At 39.4% G+C, this 21,445-nt stretch overlaps 1 protein-coding gene across 7 annotated transcripts in view; it reads right to left on the bottom strand.

The window, feature by feature from the left end:
* The window catches only part of PAM (peptidylglycine alpha-amidating monooxygenase), a 273,239-nt gene extending 252,373 nt beyond the window's left edge, over positions 1-20,866 (bottom strand). For all 7 annotated transcript variants that reach the window (XM_030817276.1, XM_030817286.1, XM_030817310.1 and 4 more), the window contains exon 1: positions 20,645-20,866. The gene's annotated coding sequence lies outside the window, so the exon portion shown is untranslated. The remainder of the gene's footprint in view (positions 1-20,644) is intronic.
* Between the last annotated feature and the right edge of the window lie 579 nt (positions 20,867-21,445).

Genomic DNA, 21,445 nt, shown 5'->3' with positions numbered 1-21,445 from the left:
ACTGACATCCAGGGGGTAGAAGCCAGAGATGCTGCTAAATAAACAGCCTACAATGCACAGGACAGCCCCCCACAACAAAGAATTACCTGACCCAAAATATGAAAGAAGAAAGAATGAAAGAGAGAGAGAAAGACAGAGAAAGAGAGAAAGACAGAGAAAGAAAGAGAGAGAAAGAAAGAAAGAGAGAGAAAGAAAGAAAGAGAGAGAAAGAAAGAAAGGAAAGAAAGAAAGAAAGAAAGAAAGAAAGAAAGAAAGAAAGAAAGAAAGAAAGAAAGAAAGAAAGAAAGAAAGAAAGAAAGGTGCTGAGGTTAAGAAACCTGCCTTAGAGCAATGATTTTTCATGGGATGCAGTACTGCCCCCTAGTGTGAGATTCAGAAATCTAGTTGTCAGGGCTGGTGTGGGGAGAGCTGCCATCAAGAGTAGGCAGGAGTTCAGTCCGGAGGTACATCATGCAATGTGCACGACCTTTTCTTAATGAAGTATGGCACCACATCCTACTTAACTCTCAAATGTACTACAAATCACATAGGTAATAAATGTCTTTATGATGAGCTAAGCTTACGACCCAAATCCATTTTACATAAAAACACAAGTATTCTTTACACGGTTTAAAACCACCCCTTATGTTTAGAAATGAAGTTACTACATGAATCAAGAAAGACAATATTTACTTTTATTTGAAATTTTGCCAAGAATTGCTCATCATTTTGGAAAAATCACATCACCAACAACAATGCCAATTGTGGTACAGTAGTCTTCCCTGATCCTCGGGGCATATCTTCCAATACTCCCCGTAAATGCTTGAAACTGTGGATAGTGCTGAATCCTATATATGCTATGTTCTTTTAAAATTTGATAACCCAGATGGCTAACAGGTGGGTAGCATATGTAATGTGGATACAGTGGACAAAGAAATAATTCACATCCTGGGTTGGATGGAGCAGGGGGCACAAGTTTTCATCATGCTATTCAGAATGGTGTACAATTAAAAACTTATAAATTGTTTGTTTCTGGAACTTTCCAAATTTTTGGACCATAGTAGACCAAGGGTAACTATATTACGATTCCGTAGAGGGTCAGAACTAATAGGATATATATATATATATGTGTGTGTATATATATATATATATATATATATATATATATATGACTTTATTATTAACTTACATGATCACAAGGTCCCACAATAGGCCATCTGCAGGCTGAGGAGCATTGAGAGCCAGTCCAAGTCTCAAAACTGAAGAACTTGGAGTCTGATGTTTGAGGGCAGGAAACATCCAGCATCCAGCATGGGAGAAAAATGTAGGCTGGGAGGCTAGGCCAGTCTCACCTCTTCACATTTTTCTGCCTGCTTTATATTCGCTGGCCACTGATTAGATTGTGCCCACCAGATTAAGGGTGGGTCTGCCTTCCCCAGCCTACTGACTCAAATGTTAATCTCCTTTGGCAACACCCTCACAGGAACAATACTTTGCATCCTTCAGTTCAATCAGGTTGACACATGTATTAACCATCACAGTAAATGAAACCACAGATAAGGGGGGACTACTTTATCTGAGTGGTCAATATAACAAAGACATCAATCTGCATTTGTAGCTGTCACACATACTGTTATTCTACATATAAGCTCAAGATTTTGAACACTTCATTAGGTCTTACGGTGTAATCATAACTAAACATTTACATATTGAATGAAATACATGTTATCTTATTATAAATTACTTATTCCTGTATTTCTCTTTTATATTAAAGTTAGGAATTATATATATATGTATATATATGCATATTTTTGAATTACACACTTAGGCAGTTTATATTACACATAAATTTCATTTCTTGGTAATAAAGAGGGCACTGCAAAACATATGCTATGAAAAAGGAGACAGTGGATCCAATAGGGTTGAGAATCTTTGTATTATAAAGTACCTCACTCAATTCCTTCACTTTGCAGAAGACAAGTTAGAGGCACAGAGAGAAGCTCATCAGGTTTTCTGATGGCAAATCCAAGGAGTTTTCCACAACAGGTAATTCTATTCTATTCTGATCTTATATTCATACTATCAGTAGATCTCTGAGAATTAAGGACTGCCTGATTCAAATGCACACAAAGTATTCCCTCCAAAAACACAAACAGGTAAACCTGACCTGTATAGCATCTACATATAAAATATTATCATGGGAACCATGACAACTACAAACTGAGAAAACTGTCATCACCAACTCACCAGAAAGCTAAGCTTCGTTCATTTGGTTGTTTGTCTATGCAATCTTCCATGTAAAAATGAAGTGAATGAAAATAAAAATGACTCATTTCAGAGGTTTCTAATTTGGTAAGATTTAATCACCACAGCTCTCAAGTTTCCTCTGGAACAAAATGCCACAGACCAGGCTTTGGAGGGAAAACAATAATAATAATCTACTTGAGCAGTCCCATGATTCATTTTATCCATCATATGGGGTCTAGTTTTTATTTCATTCTAAATGCCAGGGAGACCAAATGCCAGTTTTGATTATTCTCAATCCTTAATATGATTTTTGGTAATGTTACAATCTCCTTCCTGAAACCTTAATTTTTCCTCTTGTTTACTTGTCAGGTAAACATTAATTGAATGCTCCTTGTCTGAAATACTATATAGAATGCTCTGGGGAATTTTAAAGTAAAGACAAACTGTTTGCCTTTGACAATGTTACCATCTTATGGAGAAGACAGAACGAATATAAACATATAAATACAAGTATAGGGCACAATCAAGGAGCATGCAGAAGTACAAATGCAAGTATTACAGGAGAACACAAATCAACTCTTCAAAAAAAGATACGTGGGGAGGTGAGAGCATAGTGGTACTAGCATGAGATCTGCACTTAAATATTGAGCCAATGTCTTGACTCCCAAGGAAGTAAAATAGTTTTCCAAGTTTGTCAAGTAACACCCATTAAAATTGGCATTCCTGAAGTCCTATTGCTCTGAACTGCCAAAACCTTGATTACCACCAAGGTATATGACATATTTATTTCAAATACATTGTTTTGATAGGTTGAATCATATGAAACTCCAGATATTTGAAAATTTGTGATACATTAAAATCATGAAATTAAAAGGTAGACACAGTTTGAACATAAAATATATCCTAACTATGGATGAACCCAAAATTGAAGTTTACTTTCAGTAAAATATCAACATGTCACATAAATTAATGTAATTTCTCAAATTGTATTTGTTTTATAGTTTTGATGGCATTTAATTTGTGTGTTTTATTTTATAGCTGTATAAGTGCTATAAACTATTTACTCCAACTTTGAATATATTTAAGTAATACTATGACAAGTATAATTAAGTCAAACTGGAAGTGAGGGTATTTTCCTTTGAAAGGGGCCTGTATAGTTTACTTATTTGAGAACCATGTGCATATCTCTTGAATTGCACAAGCATCCTAGCATATAAGTTTGAGAAAACCCAAAATGCAATCCCCTTTTGCTCTATTTCACAAGCTCGGTGTTGGTGGAGGGCAAGAATCAGGATGAGGAAGACAGCACAAAACAGGCCATTTTCAAACACCCTCACATGTAAAACAAAACAATTACCTTTATGAGCCTCAATTTTCTCCTCTGTAAAATAGGGATGAAGGTTTACACTGCAGGGTTATAGAAAACATTACAGGTACTCTAGGTAAGGCATACAACATGTAATAATGATATCCAACATTTATTAAGCAGTTAACCCTGTGCCAGGCATTTTCTATGCATTTTATGTGCATTAATCTCAAAGAATAATTACAACCACCACACTGTATGAAGTGACACCAATACATCCCTGTTTCAAAAAGGATAAAGCTGAGGCACTCAGAGGGTCGTTCAGTAATTTGCCCAAGGTCACGCAGCTATTATAGTAAGAGGCAGAGTTAAGACTTGACCCAAATGTCTAATGACAGAAGGAAGCTGGTTTTCTTCCCCACTCTACAAAATGACCTCAACAAATAGGAACAATTATTATGATTTTGATGTCTATAGTTTGCTAGGACAAGAAAACATAAATATTTCTTCTTTTAAACCCAGCCACAGCCCTTCTAGCATATCACAGCCCCTCTAGGGGCAGGTGGGTGGCAGGGGGACTGGGGTGACAAACCATCACAAAACATTATTTTCAGCTTGGCACTAGCCTTCTCTCTATAAAATCTGGGGCATACGGAGCAACTTTATTTTTGAAAGCCTTCAAAATTCTAGCCAACAACAGTGTAAACATCCATTTCCTCCTCTCAATAATTTGAAAGGTCACTCCCCTAGTTTCCTTCCTTTGTGATCCTGTAGTTGAAAATGCTAGACCAAGCCACCAGACATGAAGACAAAGTATTTAGGAGCAGCCAGACATAGCTTTACCAAGGTTGTTGTACAGATGAAAAACTGCTTGGTAAACATTGAGAATTTGGTAGCTTGAATACCAGGAGGGCTGTGCTTTCAAAAGTAAGACTACTTTCTTCATATCTTCTATGTTTCTCCTGTTTAGAATGCAGCACTAACAATAAACTTCAATTTCATTCCCACTTGGCAAATGGGTTTGTTTTCACTTTGAAAAGACAACCAAAATGATTACTATAACAGAACTATCGAATGTTTAGCAATGGAAACCAAAAAGGTTATTAGGTGACATAGTTCCCAACCACCCCTAAACTCCATGCCCTGGAATCAAGTATATATTGTAATGAAAAATAAAGGTTTTAAACTTACAGTACTGACCTCTCTCAACTTCTCTGAAGAGAATCTAAAATGGCCAATAGGAGTTTATAACTCTCAAAATGCTTAACGAAAACTGGCTTTTTTTTTTCTCTACACAGCTGCAATCTTCAAATGGTGCCACTGTACAAAATATTATATAACATGCTGTAACAGCAGGTTTAAAAACAAATATAAACCCCTTCAGGGATCAATACAGCTCTTATCACCTTAAAACAAACAAATAGAAAACCTAGAGACACAATCAAAGCTGTTTTTCATGGACTACAGAGAGTATTTGGGGGAAATTATTAACTATTATTAAAACACAGTTCCAAACTCATTCTGTGATGCCAATATTACCCCGATACCACAACCAGACAAAGATATATTAAAAAAAGAAAACCATAGGCCAATATCCCTGATGAAGATTGACATAAAAATCCTCAACAAAATAATAGCAAATAAAGATCATTCATCATGACCAAGTGGGATTTATTCCAGGGATGAACAGAAGATTTAACATACACAAATCAATTGATGTGATATATCATCTCAACAGAATGAAGGACAAAAACCATATGACCATCACGATTGATGCTGGAAAAGCATATGATAAAATTCAACATACTTTCATGATAAAAACTCACAGAAAACTGTGTGTAGAAGGAACACACTTCAACATAATAAAAGCCATATGTGACAGACCCACAGCTAGTATCTTACTGGATGGGAAAAAACTGAAAGCCTTTCCTCTAAGATCTTTATGACAAGGATGCCCACTGTCACTATTGTTATTCAATATAGTACTGGAAGTCCTAACTAGAACAATCAGACAAGAGACAGAAATAAAGGGCATCCAAATTGAAAAGAAAGAAGTCAAATTATCCTCGTTTGCAGATGACATGACCTTATACTTGGAAAAACCTAAAGACTCCACCAAAAAACTAATAGAACTAATAAACAAATTCAGTAAAGTTGCAGAATACAAATCAATATACAAAAGACCAACATACAAAAATCAGTAGCATTTCCATATACCAACAGCCAAACAATCTGAAGAAGAAATTTTTTAAAATCCTATTTAAAAAAGCCACAAATAAAATTCACTACATATGAATTAATCAAAGATGTGAAAGATCTCTATAATGAAAACTATAAAACATTGATGAAAGAAATTGAAGAGGACACACACATACACAAAACGGAAAGATATCCTGTGGTCATGTATTGGAAGAATCAATATCGGTAAAATGTCCATACATCCCAAAGCAATCTACAGATTCAATGCAATCCCTATCAAAATACCAGTGAAATTCTCCATAGAAGTGAGAAAAAAAATCCTAAGATTTATATGTATTCACAAAAGACCCAGAATAGCCAAAGCTATCCTGAGCAAAAAGGAACAAAACCAGAGGAATCACATTAACTGACTTCAAATTATACCAAACAGCTATAGTAATCAAAGAAGCATGGTACTGGCATAAACACAGACACATAGACAGATGGAACAGAACAGAGAACCCAAAAACTAATTAAAGCATCTAAATGAACTCATTTTCAACAAGGCTGCCCAGAACAAACATTGGGGAAAGGACAGTCTCTTCAATAAATGGTGCTGGGATAACTGGATACTCATATGGAGAAGAATGAAACTAGACCCGTATCTCTTACCATATACAAAAATCAAATAAAACGGATTAAAGACTTAAATCTAAGACCTCAAACTATGAAACTTCTACAAGAAAACATTGGGAAAACGCTCCAGGACATTGGTATGGGCAAAGATTTCTTGAGTAATACCCCATAAGCACAGGCCACCAAAGCAAGAATGGACAAATAGGACCACATCAAGTCAAAAAGCTTCTGCACAGCAAAGGAAACAATCAACAAAATGAAGAGACAATCTGCAGAATGGGAGAAAATATTTGCACACTATCCATCTGACAAAGGATTAGTAACCAGAATACATAAGGAGCTCCAACAACTCTGCTGGAAAAAAAAATCTGATAATCCAGTTTAAAAATGGGCAAAAGATCTGAATAGACATTTCTCAAAAGAAGACATACAAATGACAAATAGGTATATGGAAGGCGCTCAACATCATTTATCATCAGAGAAATGCAAATAAAAACTACAATGAGATGTCATCTCACCCCAGTTAAAATGGCTTTTATCCAAAAGACATGTAGTAACAAATGCTGGTGAGGATGTGGAACAAAGGGAACCTTTGAACACTGTTGGTGGGAATGTAAATTAGTTCAACCACTATGGAGAAGTTTGGAGGGTCCTCAAAAAACTAAAAATAGAGCTACCATAAGATTCCTTTCTTTGGGGTATATATGTCCCACTGCTGGGTATATACCCAAAAGAAATGAAATCAGCATATTGAAGAGATATCTGCACTCTGATGTTCACTCTTCACAATAGCCAAGATTTGGAAACAACCTAAGTATCCATCAACAGATCAATGGACAGAGAAAATGTGGTACATATACAGAATGGAGTACTATTTAGCCATAAAAGAGAATAAGATTCTCTCATTTGCAACAACATGGATGTAATTGGAGGTCATTATGTTCAGTGAAATAAGCCAAGCACAGAAAGACAAACTTTGCATGTTCTCGCTTATTTGTGGGAACTAAAAATAAAAACAATGGAACTCATGGAGATAGTAGAATGACGGTTACCAGAGACTGGGAAAGGAAGTGGAGAGGTTAGAGGGGGAGTAGGGATGGTTAATGGGCATAAAAAATGGAACGAATAAGTAAGATCTAGTATATGATAGCACAACAAGGTGACTATAGTCAATGAGAATATAATTACACATTTTAAAATAACTAAAAATGTATTTTAAAATAACTAAAAATGTATAATTAGGTTGTAACACACAAAAAATGTGTGAGGTAATGGATACCCATTTTACTCTGATATGATTATTACATATGGTATGCCTGTATCAAAATATCTCATATGCCCCATAAATATATACACCTACTAGGTATCCACAAAAATTAAAGATTAAAAAAATTTAGAAAAATTTTTAAAAGACATGGTTAGGTATGAATCAGAGTGGATAATATTAATGGTGGTAACAGTAGTTAACACCATTATAGTAATTATAGAACTAGCAGTAGTCTTTGTCATTGTCATCACAGTAGTAGACTGAGTGCTTGCTGTGTACTGGTCTCCATCCTAAGTGCATTACATTGATGAGCTTATTAATTCCCACATGACAAGCTTGCCAGAGTGACACAGGCCCCCAAGCCAGAGTCTGTGGATTCAAATCCTGGTCCCAGCACTTATAACCTATAAGACCTTGGGCAAACTACTTTAACCTCTGTGAGCCTCATTCTCCAACATCTACTTGAGAGGACACCAAGAGGAAATTTATTTCTACAACAGCAGTGAAATCTAATATGTCTTTCTCCTTAATTTTTTTCTACAAAAAACAATAAGCAGAAATAAACAATCTATAGCTGTTTTTCCTTTAGTGAAAATCTTGATGCAGCAATAATAATGAAGCAATTTAATGAAAGTACAGCAATTAAGAATCTAGCTATTTGGAATATAGGGGATGTACTAAGAAAGCTCTTCTGGTTGACAAAAAAACAGCTACTTTTCTAGCTAAAGGGCAAGTATTCAATTTATATTCACTAAATCTGGGTGAATTCCTACAATACGCTTCTTAAATATGCTCTGTGTGCCACTCTGTTAGGAAACTTAAAATGGTGAAACTTTTAAACTGGCAAGCCAGTTACATAAGGAAGCAAAACAACAGAGTCAGATACCTTCCTCAACATCAAGCAAAGGAAGAGGCCAGATGAAGATTAAAGCATGCTCATTCAATAAAACGGTACATCTTAATGCCAAATCTGGATAAAACGCCAAAAAAGATGCACTTATATATTCTCCAACATCAACAGGTCAAAATGTGTCCAACTTTTTTCTGCACTATCAAAACACAGCAATGCAAAATAAAAACAAAAAGAAAACTGATGAGAAAAAAATGTATATAATATTAAAGAAAGTTTTAATTCTAAGAGAAAAGTAAATTTTTATAACCAAAGGCTAGGGCATTTAGTAAGATAAAAACCATAAACCCTTCTGGCTGTTTAACAGAGGGAGGTCAATCTGTTTCATGAAACCACATGTGGCCTTCCAGAAAGTCAAAGGGTCTGCAGGAACTAGATTTTATGGAAAAAGAAAAGAAAAGAAGAAAGAAAGAACAGAAAGTCAAAGGGGAACACGATGGCCAAAAAAAAAAAAATCCACAACTGAAGCAATAAAATAAATCACACAAAAAGTCCACATAAAAATTATATGAATAAATATATGAATTGCATATTTTTCACTAATGTCAGTATAAAAACTGAATGTACTGGGATTAAAATTTCCTCCAAATTAAAATTTGGAGGAAAAATTAATGAGTTCTTTTGCTCCTTCTCTTGGCTGTCCTGCTGTACTCTAATTTAGACCAAGTTAAAATTAACAGGAATTGTTGAATTCTAAAATAAGTTATGTGAATGTTCAGAATTTCACATCCAACTTTTATCCAGTATTTCATTTATTTTTCCTTATATCAGGTGTCCTCAGCCCCCTGGCCACAAACTGATACTGGCCTTGGTCTTGTGGAAACAGGGTTGCACAGCAAAGAGGTGAGCAGTGGGCAAGCAAGCCAAGCTTCATCTGTATTTACAGCCACTCCCCATCGCTTACATTATCACCTGAGCTCCACCTCCTGTCAGATCAGCTGCGGCATTAGAGTCTCATAAGAGCAGGAACCCTAACGTCAACTGCACATGAGAGGGATCTAGGTTGCAAGCTCCTTATGAGAATCTAATGCCTGATGATCTGTCACTGTCTCCCATCACCCCCAGATGGGACAGTCAAGACGCAGGAAAGCAAGCTAGGGTTCCCACTGATTCTACATTATGGTGAGTTGTATAATTATTTAATTATATATTACAACAGAATAATAATAGCAATAAAGTGCACAATAAATGCAATGCACTTGAATCACCCCAAAACCATTCTCCACCCCAGTCCGTGGAAAAACTGTCTTCCATGAAACCGGTCCTGGTGCCAAAAAGGTTAGGGGCTGCTGCCTTGTATCATATGGGAAACTAGTTCTACACCTAATTTACCATTTAGTAACACAGAACTAATTCACCACATTTGTGATTACCCTTTCTTTTATGTGTATTGTATCATGCTGATATGGGTTGAGTTGTGTCCCCATAAAAAAAAGATGTTCAAGTCTTAACTTCCAGTACCTGTGAATGTGACGAATTGGAAATAGGGTCTTTGCAGATGATCTAGTTAAGATGAGGTCATTAGGGTAGACCATAATCCAATATTACTGTGTCCTTATAAAAAGGGGAAACTTGGACACAGAGACAGACACATAAAGAGGAAGACAGGAAAGATGATGTGAAGACACAAGGAACCATGTATAGGCCAAGGAACATCTGAGTCTATCAGAACAGGTTCTCTCTCACAGCCTTCTGAAAGAGCCAACCCTGCCAATATACAGATGCTGGACTTCTAGCCTGAGAACTCTGAGACAATACATTTCTGTGGTTTAGGCCACCTGGTTTGTGGTACTTTGTTACAGCAGCCCCAGGAAACTAATAAGCAGGTTGTAGATGAAGTCGGCCCAAGCTTGCATAGTGTGGCTGGAAGCTTAAGAATCCTCACAGAGTTCCTGCAGCACACACATGCATGACTCTACACTGTGTGAAATGGTGTGAAGAACCTGCAATTTAGATGAGGATATGGACTACACCCACCTAAAATATTAAAAATAATGTCGTACATTTGCTTAAAACACTTTGTACATGTTTTACTTCAGTTTTTCTTCACAACTACACTGAATGAAAGAAGGGAGGCTCAGTATCTTCATCTTACTGACAAGAAACCTAAACGTTGACTGTTTTGGCCAATGTCACATATATACATGGCAGGGCAACTACTGGTGCCAAATCTTTTCTAGGAAAAATGAATACAATCATGAATATTTTAACTTGGAACAATGGTGGCACTTTAAAAGTAGAGCTTCTTCAAGTGACTCAAGGAAGAAGGACAAAAATAACATCACATAGACTGAGTAGGCTGAGGGGTTCTGTGATCCAGGTAAGCTGGAATAAATCAGAAGAAACTGGTAGAAAAAGTAACTCTTGAAGGAAGTGATGGAAATAGGCCAATAGAAAGAAAAGAGGCTTCATGATGAATACAAACAATGCCAAAAAAGAAAACAATAAATTATGTGGAAAGCCTAAACAAACATTAGAGGGAAGACTTCAACTGAATAAGAAGTACAGAAAGGGTTGTAACAGCATGTGGGGTTGAAGTAAGATTGGGGACTTTTAGCTGGGCTGATGAAGGGGTTGTCATTGACAAGACAGACAAGCAGTTACCACTGACAGTTTTCGAGCAGGGTTTGCTGTTGTGGTAAAGGAAGCTGTTCTGGTAGCTGTGTTAAAATCAGTTTAGTGGCAAAACAACCTAGGATTGTAGTTGATATAGTAAGGGACTTTGAAAAACTGGTCAAGACTGGAGATAATGACCATATAGATGCTTTAAGTTTTAGCTACCAGCAAGACATTCTTGACACTTTTCTTCTCTCACCCCCTGTATTTGTGGACATACTGGCCTTCTTGGTATTCCTTGGCGGTGGAGGTGTAGAGGCAGAGTTCCTTTGTTCCAGCCTCAATATCTTATACCTGTTACCTCTGCTTAGTAGAGAATCTTTGCACAGTTAGCTCCCTGACTTCATCTGGGTTTTTGCTCAAATGCTACCTCTTCAAGAGGTTTTGTTGACCATCCCGTGTAAGAGGACCCTCTGCTATCATTCTCCATTCCCTTATTTGCCTAATTTTTCTTTACAGGACTTATTAGTACCTGAAATTATATATATATTTATTTATTATATATATGTTTTTAATACATATGTTACACTTAATGATTATCTGTCACTCCCATTAATAAGTAAGCTCCATGAGTCCAAGGACATTTTATGTACTGTTCAGAGTTTTATTCCTAGAGCCTGGCACAGAGATTAGCATAAAGTAGGGAGTCACTAAATATTTTTTGAATAAATAAAAGAAAACCTCAACTTATTCCCGAGTTCAATTAATGGTATTCCCCCCACAACACTTATGATCCATCTTCACTGCCACTTCCCAGTATCCACCACCAGACTGGTACACACTGTCATGTCAAATTAAATTAATGCAAGAGCTACCCAACTTCTCCCCACTGACACACACACCCCAATCCAACTCACACCCCCACAGATGATCTTACCAAAACGCAAATCACATCAAGTCCCCAGCTCCTACCTAAAACACTCTCCTATGTTCTTATGAGGAAAACCAAATTCTTCACGTGGCCAGCAAGACCCTGTGTGGACTGGCCCCAGCCAAGGGGTCCAGCCTCACAGTAGCTCTTCTCTCCCCTTGATCTTCCTCAGTTACTTGATGGAACTTCCTCAGTTACTTGATGAGAACCTCATTCGTTCTCTTCTGTAAAGGGCCTCTGCACAAATGGCAGTTCTCTCTGCTTTCTGGAACACTTTTCTTCCTACCCTATCTCACATTCTCCTACTCATACTTCAGATATCAATCAAGTTCCTCAGGTTCCTATTATACAAGCCCACAAAATTGTACTGTTCTATTCAGAGCATTTACTTCTGCTTGTAATTATACATAATTATTTGTTGCTGTTGTTGTTGTTGCTGTCGTGTGTATATTTTATCAGGGATTGTCTTCCTCCTATACTCTTCACTCCATGAGAATGCAGACCAGGAATTTTTTGCTCATTATTGGATCTCTGGGGTCAAGAATAGTGCTAGGTACATGGCTGACACTGAATGAGTATTTGTTGAATAAGTGAAACCCAAGAGCTAGAAGTCACTGTCAAATACATAGATAAAAAATTTTTCCACTAATACTGAGGTAAAGCGGAAGGCAAAGATATTAGTGAAAATCTATAATAGGACTTAGAGCTACTATTAAAACAGAAGGAGAGTGGAGGAACCCAGGACAATGCAAACTGAAACAGTGCTAACTATCTACTGGATAATAATGGGACCAAGAGAGTCTGTTTAATTAGGGAACTAGACAAGAACTAGTTCAAACAATTTACTGACACCAGGTAGTTATGACTTAGGTAGTGACAGTAACTAGGTGAAAGGTTACATTTACATATCCTATTAACAGCTCCTTGACTCATCATCAGTCTGCTCTGGAAACATTTATCTGAGCAGAGAAACCATTAAAACTTTCCTCTCCTTGGCATTTTCTATTCTAAAAATTCTGCAAAAAGTCCTTAGTTCCCTGGAAAATGTTTTAAAGACATTTCACTCTGGTCGATTAGGCATACAGTAATAGCTAAGTGAGGCAGGGGCCACAGAGGAAATGGCATGTAATAGAAAGAACCACTTCACTCCTGATTAAAGTTACTCATGTGCAGCTTGAGAAAATGTACATACCAGAAAGCTCTGAGCACTGCAGGGTATCACGGGTTAAAGGACAAGGCCTAATTTTTTTTAACCCTCATTGTTACTGCTTTATTCCCCAAACACTAGAACCAATATAATTCTAAATTCTCCCCAGGGAAAGAAGGAGTTTATTAGCTTACTTTTATTTCCTTATTTCGGGCTTCTTTTAAAATAAGATGTAGCATTGATGAGCATGAAAAAAAATCTAATATTGCTTCCACTCATTGAAACCCATCAGTGACTCATGCAATAAACAGCAAGTCTCCTGGTTTTGTTTCTGAAGAGGGCACACCAACAGTTTCAACAGCATACTCCAGTTTTACTGGAAACAGTTCTCAAAAGATGACTTACCACACCCTGCCTGAGAAAGGACAACATGAAACTGGGGAAAATTCTGATCTTCAGAAATACAACAGACAATGAATATTTCCAATTTCCTGCTGTTTATATGAAGAGAATAGAGGGACAAGGCAAGACAAGCCTGAAGCACAGGTAAGAACTGTGGCAAATAAAAGAGAAAGGAAAAACGAAAGTACACTGAACAAGTGACTTTACCAGATTCAGAGGGGCTGAGGAAGGGGAATTTGCGGGAGATAACCAGCGTTTTCTACCCCTACAAAAATAAGATTTCAAAACTCACAATTAAAAGAAAAAGACGTTTAACAAAGTAACGTTTTTAAACTAAATGGGGAAAAATCTCACTAGTTAACGAATGCCTGTTTTATGCAAGGGACTCTACCTTTATACAAACCCTAATAGCATATGACCTTGGCTCTCCCAGAATTTACTGAATTTGAAAGGAATGTCTATGAAAATAAGGATTTGTTGATGTAATTAGTAATGTAAATAACAGGTATACATATAACCTACAAAAAGTTTTCTTTAAACACTATAGAAGCCTCCAGTTACATGCAACAATTATCGTGCTATTCAAAATTAACTAATATCTTCATAAAAGTTCCCTTCAAAAGAGTTCTGAAAGATAACATAAGTGCTTAAAAATAATAAATTCTATCTTTAAAATATTCTAAACTTCAGACTTTTAAAAGCTTGAATTAATCTTTATATAAGTAAAATTTTACTGCACTGCAAATGAGTCCTATTTTAAAACAAACTTACTTTGGCATGAATAAGTGAAATTCTCAAGATATGAAATTTATAAGGCACTTTTAGCCACGGAAAATGCAAGTAGTAGTATGATTCTTCCATAAGGGCCTCAGACTTTACTTTTATTTATTTCTACCACTGTTTTTGTTTTGCTTATGTTGTACATGCAGCAGTGAACTGTACACTCAATGCAGGTAAAAACTGTCCTTTGTTACTGCAACTGTTGGCTGGACCTATTATTCTTTGTGCATTCGCTTCCCAGTACCTGTGGTCCACACTCTCCACAAAATGAGCTTCTCCTATCTGATAGGGAAGCAGATCTGCTGCTTTGATTGTTTCCTTAATTCTGCGGTGTCATTTAAAGTTGTACTTGAAAGTATTATGTTTTCTATTTTTTGAGTCCAGTTCTCTCCTTTCTTGAAGCTATCCTCTTAAACTCCCTGAACAAGAGCCATCTGGAAATCTTGTTCCTGCCCTCCATCCTTTCTGTGAGACCACACCAGCACAGCTGGGTTGCAGCAGGCACTGCTTAGGTGCTGCTGGACTGGCTATACTCCAGACCCTCACTGTTAACATGCAAGTCTTGTCCTTTTGTGTTAAGCACGGCTAATAGACGAAGCACAAGAGAGTGTTCAGCAGTTCAAGCTCCTTTGGGCAGAGATCCTAATCTCACAATCACACATGATTTGAGTAACGCCGTTTATATGTAGAACTTCTGTTGCCACATGGTCCCAGTCTGCCCAGTCTCCAGATTGACAGTGTAGATACTTTTCCACCTTTCTTTTCCCCAAGAGGCCTGAACTAAGTACTGTATAGGTTATCCAAACAGAAATATTTTCTTTGTATTAAAGGGACTCCTATGAATCTAACATGAAGCCAAACATCATTTTTATGCTGTCAAAATCAACAACTTCTACTGTCTCTACTCACTCACCAACACAAACAAAATTTGAAGCTTTAAACCAGCAATGTCCAATAAAACTTTCTGCAATGATGTAAATTTTCTATATCTTCTCTGCCCAGTACAGTAGCCACTAGCCTTATATGCTATTAAACATTTGAAATGTGGCCAGTGCAACTGAGGAATGGATTTTTAAAATCTTATTCCATTTTTAATTAATTTATACTTAAATTTAAACAGACAATGTGGCTACTGGCTCTCAATAATTAAGGGTCTGAGATTTTTACCCTACTGGCAGGCTAACGAAATCAGTGTGCCACAGTTTCATGGGGATGCTGGAAGAAGACAGAAAATTCTAGGGTGAGAAACAAAGGACTATACTACTCACAAAAATATCAGTAGCAGTAGTATCAGCATAGTTGTGCCAATCTCCTGAAACTCAGTTCCCCTCATGTGATGTGAAGCGGATACTCGATGATCTGCATTGTCAGAGGGGAACCCTGAGCTTAGGGTACCTGAATCTTTTAAACTGGACAGTAAAACCTACCTGCCCTTTGCTTCAGAGGAAAAGAATACCTCTATCTTCCAAAACTATCTACCATACAAATGTCTTTGAGAAGAAAGTCTCGGATGAAAGCAGTAAATGCCTTTGCTCACAAGCCATGCAAAAGTCTGAGTGACTAATGGAGAATTGAATCCCAACATAGGGGTATCATACATATCTCTGAAATCCACTCATCTCCCGCCTGCTTGAATACCTTGCTTTTAGCCACACCTAATTTCTTCCTGTGACCATGGTAAGCTTCCAAATGGTTATCTTTCTTCCACCACTGCCTCCTCCCACTCATTCTCTATACAGTAGCTAGACTGCGTCTTGTAGCACAAATCTCATCTTGTTTCAGACTTCAATGTCACCCACTGTCCTTAGAATTAGGCCACCCCTCCTTAGCAAGTTCCACAAAGCCAGTACTTCCCTTGCTTGTCCGTTTAAGGTTTATGCCTTTAGCCACATTAAACTCCTCTCATTTTCTTACATGTAGAGGTCATAAAGTGGTGGCCCTAGGTTGAATTCCAACTACAGATTTGTCTGGTTTGGCCCACAGAATAGTTTTTAAAACGTTTGGGCTATTTCATATTTGGGAGATTTCATATTTACAAAATATGAATTTTAAGCTCCTCTTTAAAAATCAAGGCATCTGGCAACACTTGGCCTGCATCCCAACCTGACAATACTTGGCTGAAACTGAGTATCTACTTTTCCCTTTAGACAGCTTGGATTCTCCAGATTGCCATGCCTCTCCCTCCTGCTCTTACCTATGTATTGTTTAACATTTTCTGCCTGACTTCCATTCTAAGGCATCATGCTCCCTTTGGTCTCTTTCAATCTTCCCACTTCTTCAGCTGCTAACTACCACTCATGCTTCAGGTCTTCGTGTATTCATGCCGTTAGGAAGTTTTCCTTCACCACCGCCAACCCAATTAGGATGAGATGATGCACTGTGTGACATTCACCCACCCAGGACCCTGCCATCCTATCATATCTTCTGAGGTTCTCTTCACTACCCTTATCATGGCATGAATCACATGGCATTATAATTTTTTTAAAATTTTCTTTATAAATTTATAATTCTCTGTTTACAGATCTGCATCCCTCTCTAGACCTTTAAGTCATAAGAAAGTGACTATGACTGTCTTGTATACCATTGTATGTCAGTGCCTAGGAAAAAACCAAACGTTTAGTGTGGGCTGAATAAACACTTGTTGCATAAATGAATGAAAAAAGTTAGCTGAGGAATAGCTACTTCAAAATATTGGGGAAGAGTGTATTTATATTTTTATATATGTATTTATTTTTAAAATGTGGACCACTGAAATTCCATTCCTTTCCCCTCTCCCCCTACCCGGAGAAACTAAAATAACTACTTGAGTCGTAGAGCAATAGCTATATACTGGCAATGTGCTAAGAACCACACATGGATTAGCTCATTTAATGCTGACAGCAGTCCTTTCAGGTTAGTACTTCATTATTCCCATTTTGGAGAGGTAAACATTCAACCCTGGATAAGATGAAGGCCTTATTCTCCACAACACTACAGTAAATTGTAGGGATGCAAGATGACTGAAATTTCTGCCAGGATACCTGAGAGCACATGACACCAACAGCAGCTTTATTCACAGCCCATCTTTTGAGCTATTTGTATGTGGTTTTAATTAGCTTTCACATTCAAATGGTAAAGAAAGTTCTTATACACACAAGAAGCGTTTATGGCTATTATACCAAACGACACGGCTTCCAGGGCAGTAAGAAGGATCTTTAATCTCATTTCACAAACAGAAAAACAAAGGTATGGAACAATAAAACCAAGTGTAAAGTTAACGTTATGTCCCTCAGGTTGCCCCTCAGCCTGCCATGCTTTAATGTGAGAGTCCAATCAAAGCCTCAAAGCCCAGTATGTAAAGCCTAATAAATTCTGCACATAGCAGATAGATAAATTCTTCCTAGGAGGAGGAAAAGAATCAGAGATGTCACTGAGTCACATAAAATACAACCTAGACAGAAAGTCAAGATCCTTGGTCAATCTTTTCCAGGTGGAATTCTTGCTCATTCTTTGCCCCAAGCAAAAAAAAAAAGCAAAATTCTAAGTCTTTTTTTTTTTTTTTTTTGAGACAGGGTCTCTCTCTGTGGCCCAAGTTGGAGTGTGGTGGCATGATCACAGCTCACTGTAGCCTCAACCTCCCGGTTTCAAGAGATCCTCCCTCCTCAGCCTCTTGAGTAGCTGGGACTACCGGCGTGCACCACCACATCTGGCTTTTTTTTTTTTTTCCTTTAAAGATTTTTTGTGGAGAGAAGGTCTCACTATGTTGCTGGTTTCAAACTCCTGAACTCAAGCAATACTCCCGCCTCAGCCTCTCACAGTGTTGGGATTACAGGCATGAGCCACCACACTCAGTCTCACCAGGTCTTGTAACTTTTAAAGTCAAATTTCCAGAGTCACTTCAGGACCCACCAGGCCTTAAGGTCCAGCTTATTAAAAATCTTACATTAAATCTCTGTATATTTTTTCTAGGCATTATGATTTGCTTCCTCAAGGAGTTGAGAAAAAAACTGTATGTGGGAACCACAATTTTATTGACTTGTTGCATTCAATTATATTTAATTTTAGAATTAAATTAAATTAAATTTTAATTATAGAATTAAAATTTCTATAGCTTTTAACATTTGATTAGCACATCATACATGTGTAGAATGTTTTCCTAAGCTTTCATTCTAAAAACACAGAATTCATTTTATTTCCAAGTGCACCTTGATGAAGTAGAAGCACATGGTATTTTATTTTAGAAAGCAATGTCTTAGCAAACTTGTTATTTCTTCCAATTATGTAAACTCACCAAATGATTTTTTATCTATTTATTTATTTTTATTGTTTTTTTGAGATAGAGTCTCACTCTGTCACCAGGGCTGGAGTGTGTGGAGTGATCTCAGCTCACTGAAACCTCCATCTCCCAGGTTCAAGCGATTCTCCTGCCTCAGTTTCCCAAGTAGCTGGGATTACAGGTGCCTGCCACTATGCCCAGGTAATTTTTTGTATTTTTAGTAGAGATGGGATTTCACCATGTCGGCCAGGCTGGTCTTGAACTTCTGACCTTGTGATTTGCCCGCCTCAGCCTCCCAAAGTGCTGGGATTACAGGCGTGAGCCACCGCAGCCGGCCAAATGATGATCTTAAAGGGCCTTTGATAATGCATTCTTGACCTCATTTTACTTGCCATGTATAGTCATTAGAAGACTGTTCATATAAAAATATGAAATAAAACTATATAGTCTTTAAGTTATATTGGAAGGCCCTTTAGGACAAGGAACGTACTCTATATCTTTATATCTTTAAAGCATATAGCAGAGTGCATCGTACAATGAAAATGCCTATTAAGTCAGGAATGCAGGAACGACAGGGCTTACCATTTAATATTAATTCTAAAGCTGATTATTTTATTTTTGAGACAGGGTCTCGCTCTGTCACCCAGGCTGGAGTGCAGTGGTATAAACACAGTTCACTGCAGCCCTGACTTCCTGTAAAGATGATTTTTAGGCCATTTACTTGCTTCATAAAGTAACTTCATAAAGTAACTAGAATGGCATGAACTATGCTTTCTTGTGCCTGTGATTATAAACTGAAAATTTACAAACAATATGTCACATGTTATTTGAGCTAAATGTCTGATTTTACCAAAATGAAAGTATCCTTCCTGGATTATTAGAATTAGCAGTAAATTTAAGTTTGCACCTAGAATAGAAAAGAGATTGTAAAAAATGTAAAACATCTGAAGGAAACAAAGTCCAATAAGATCTTCCTTCTATCTGAATTTCTATGACCACAAAGGCATAGGATGTAAGGTCCATAGCTTTGTACACAGGGATTGGTGGGGATGAGACGATTTCAACTCTGAACCCTAATGACCAGCTCCAGGAACACATGCCTTTTAGCCCCGCAAAGCTACTGACCAAATCACCCAGAGAGATAATCACATCTCAGCCAAAGGACCCGAACTCAGACGATCAGAACACAGGACCTGCCACCAGGCAGCTGCACCAGACAAGAGACCGTGCTCAAAATCACGTAATACCCTAAGTCATCCCAAGGGAGCCCCACAACTACCCTCAGCGGCAGGCAGAGCTGACGCATATTTTGCAGATGACAACACAGAGGTTCCGATGGGGCGGGTCCCAAGGCCACAGAGCTGGGAAGGTGACCGAACCTAGACTTAACTAGTATCCCAAGTGGTGGATACTTCCCATTCTGCCTTGGCGATCGCCCTTCGCCCGCGTATTACACTCCGAGGCTAGCAAAACGGCAGGAAGAAAGCAAAGCTGGGCAAGGACGGGAAAGAAAGAGGGGAGGGAATTTCCCCTGCTTCCCGGCACTCGTCGCCACTCCACACCCCAGGTTGCTACTCCGCGGCGGCCTCTACTTCCCCAAACTAGACTAAAGGGCGGGCGGAGAACCGAGGAGGCATTCTAGGCGTCACGGAGAGTTCTCCAAGTTGGGGGCAGAAAAGGCGAATGAACAAATTGTACCCCCTAGGGTGAGGGCACAAGGAGAAGTGCGGAGGTGAGAAGGACCGGAGGGGAGGGCGACCCCTCACAAACTCGCCAGGGACTTAAAAATGGTGATGAAGGGTCGTGAAAGAGGTTTGGGAAATGCGAGAATAGCTCAGTCCCCAAAATCCTCCCTGGCCGCACCGCTGGATCCCTGCCCCATCCCCCCACCCCCGACCCGGGCAGCCCTGGAGAAAAAGCAACAACCTCCTGGGGCACCAGGAATTGGTGGCAGCAGGATCCCGAGCCCGGGCCCCCTTCCGCGCCCCCACCCTCACCCTTGCCCTGACCGCCTCGCAGTGGCGGCGGCGGCGGCGGCAGCGACACCAACCTGCGCGGCCACGGGCTCTGTCCGGGACGGAAGCCGAAGCCTGCGGGCGGCGGAGCGGCGGGCGGAGTTAGTTGGAGGCTCCGGCTCCTTGGGCGGGGACAGGCTGAGCACGCGGAGGCAGCGGCGGTGGCGGTGGCTCCCTCCCCTCGGGGCGGCAGGGCCCAGCCGGGTCGGCCGCTCGCCCTCGACTCCTGGGGCAGGTCTCAGTCCCTCCCCGGGGGCGGCTCCCGGGCCAGCCCCGCGCTCGCCTCCTCCGCGCCGGCGGCCCGGCCTCTTTGGGCGCAGGGGGCGCGGAGCTTGGGAACTGGAGCCCCGGCGAGTCCCCAGCGATTGCGCGCAGCTTCCCGGGGTTTCCCTGCGGGGGTCGCGTGTGCTGGGTGTCTGAACTCACGTGCGGGCCAGAGGTAGCCAAGAGCTGGAACTCTTGCCCAAGTGCCCGGGGGAAGGGAGTGAAGGCCCGGCCTGAAAGTCTCTGACCCTCCCGAGTCTCGTGTCCCTAGAAGCAGCCCTGCGAGGTGGCCACGCCAGCTGCCCGGAGAGAGGCAGAGGAAAATGTCCGACTCTCCCTCCGCCCAGCTTCGGGCCAGGAGAACGTTTCCCGAGAGAAGGAAGGACCCGTTGACCCCCAGCCCTTGCTGCAGCCTGGAGACCTGGCTGAGTGCATGGAACTGGAGGGATGGCAGAGCACCAGGGCTGAACGCGTGGGAAATGTGCTATTTCTATTCACACCACTCCCTTGCCCGGCCCCTGGATTCAGGCCACCTCGCTCAGGTCTGCGCAGTGCTTCTCCGTTCACACATC

Source organism: Nomascus leucogenys, chromosome 2 (assembly GCF_006542625.1).
Source record: "Nomascus leucogenys isolate Asia chromosome 2, Asia_NLE_v1, whole genome shotgun sequence".
In the NCBI taxonomy this organism is placed as follows: domain Eukaryota; kingdom Metazoa; phylum Chordata; class Mammalia; order Primates; family Hylobatidae; genus Nomascus; species Nomascus leucogenys.
Note: the sequence above shows the minus strand (reverse complement) of the source record. Positions and strands in the feature narration are given on the sequence as shown.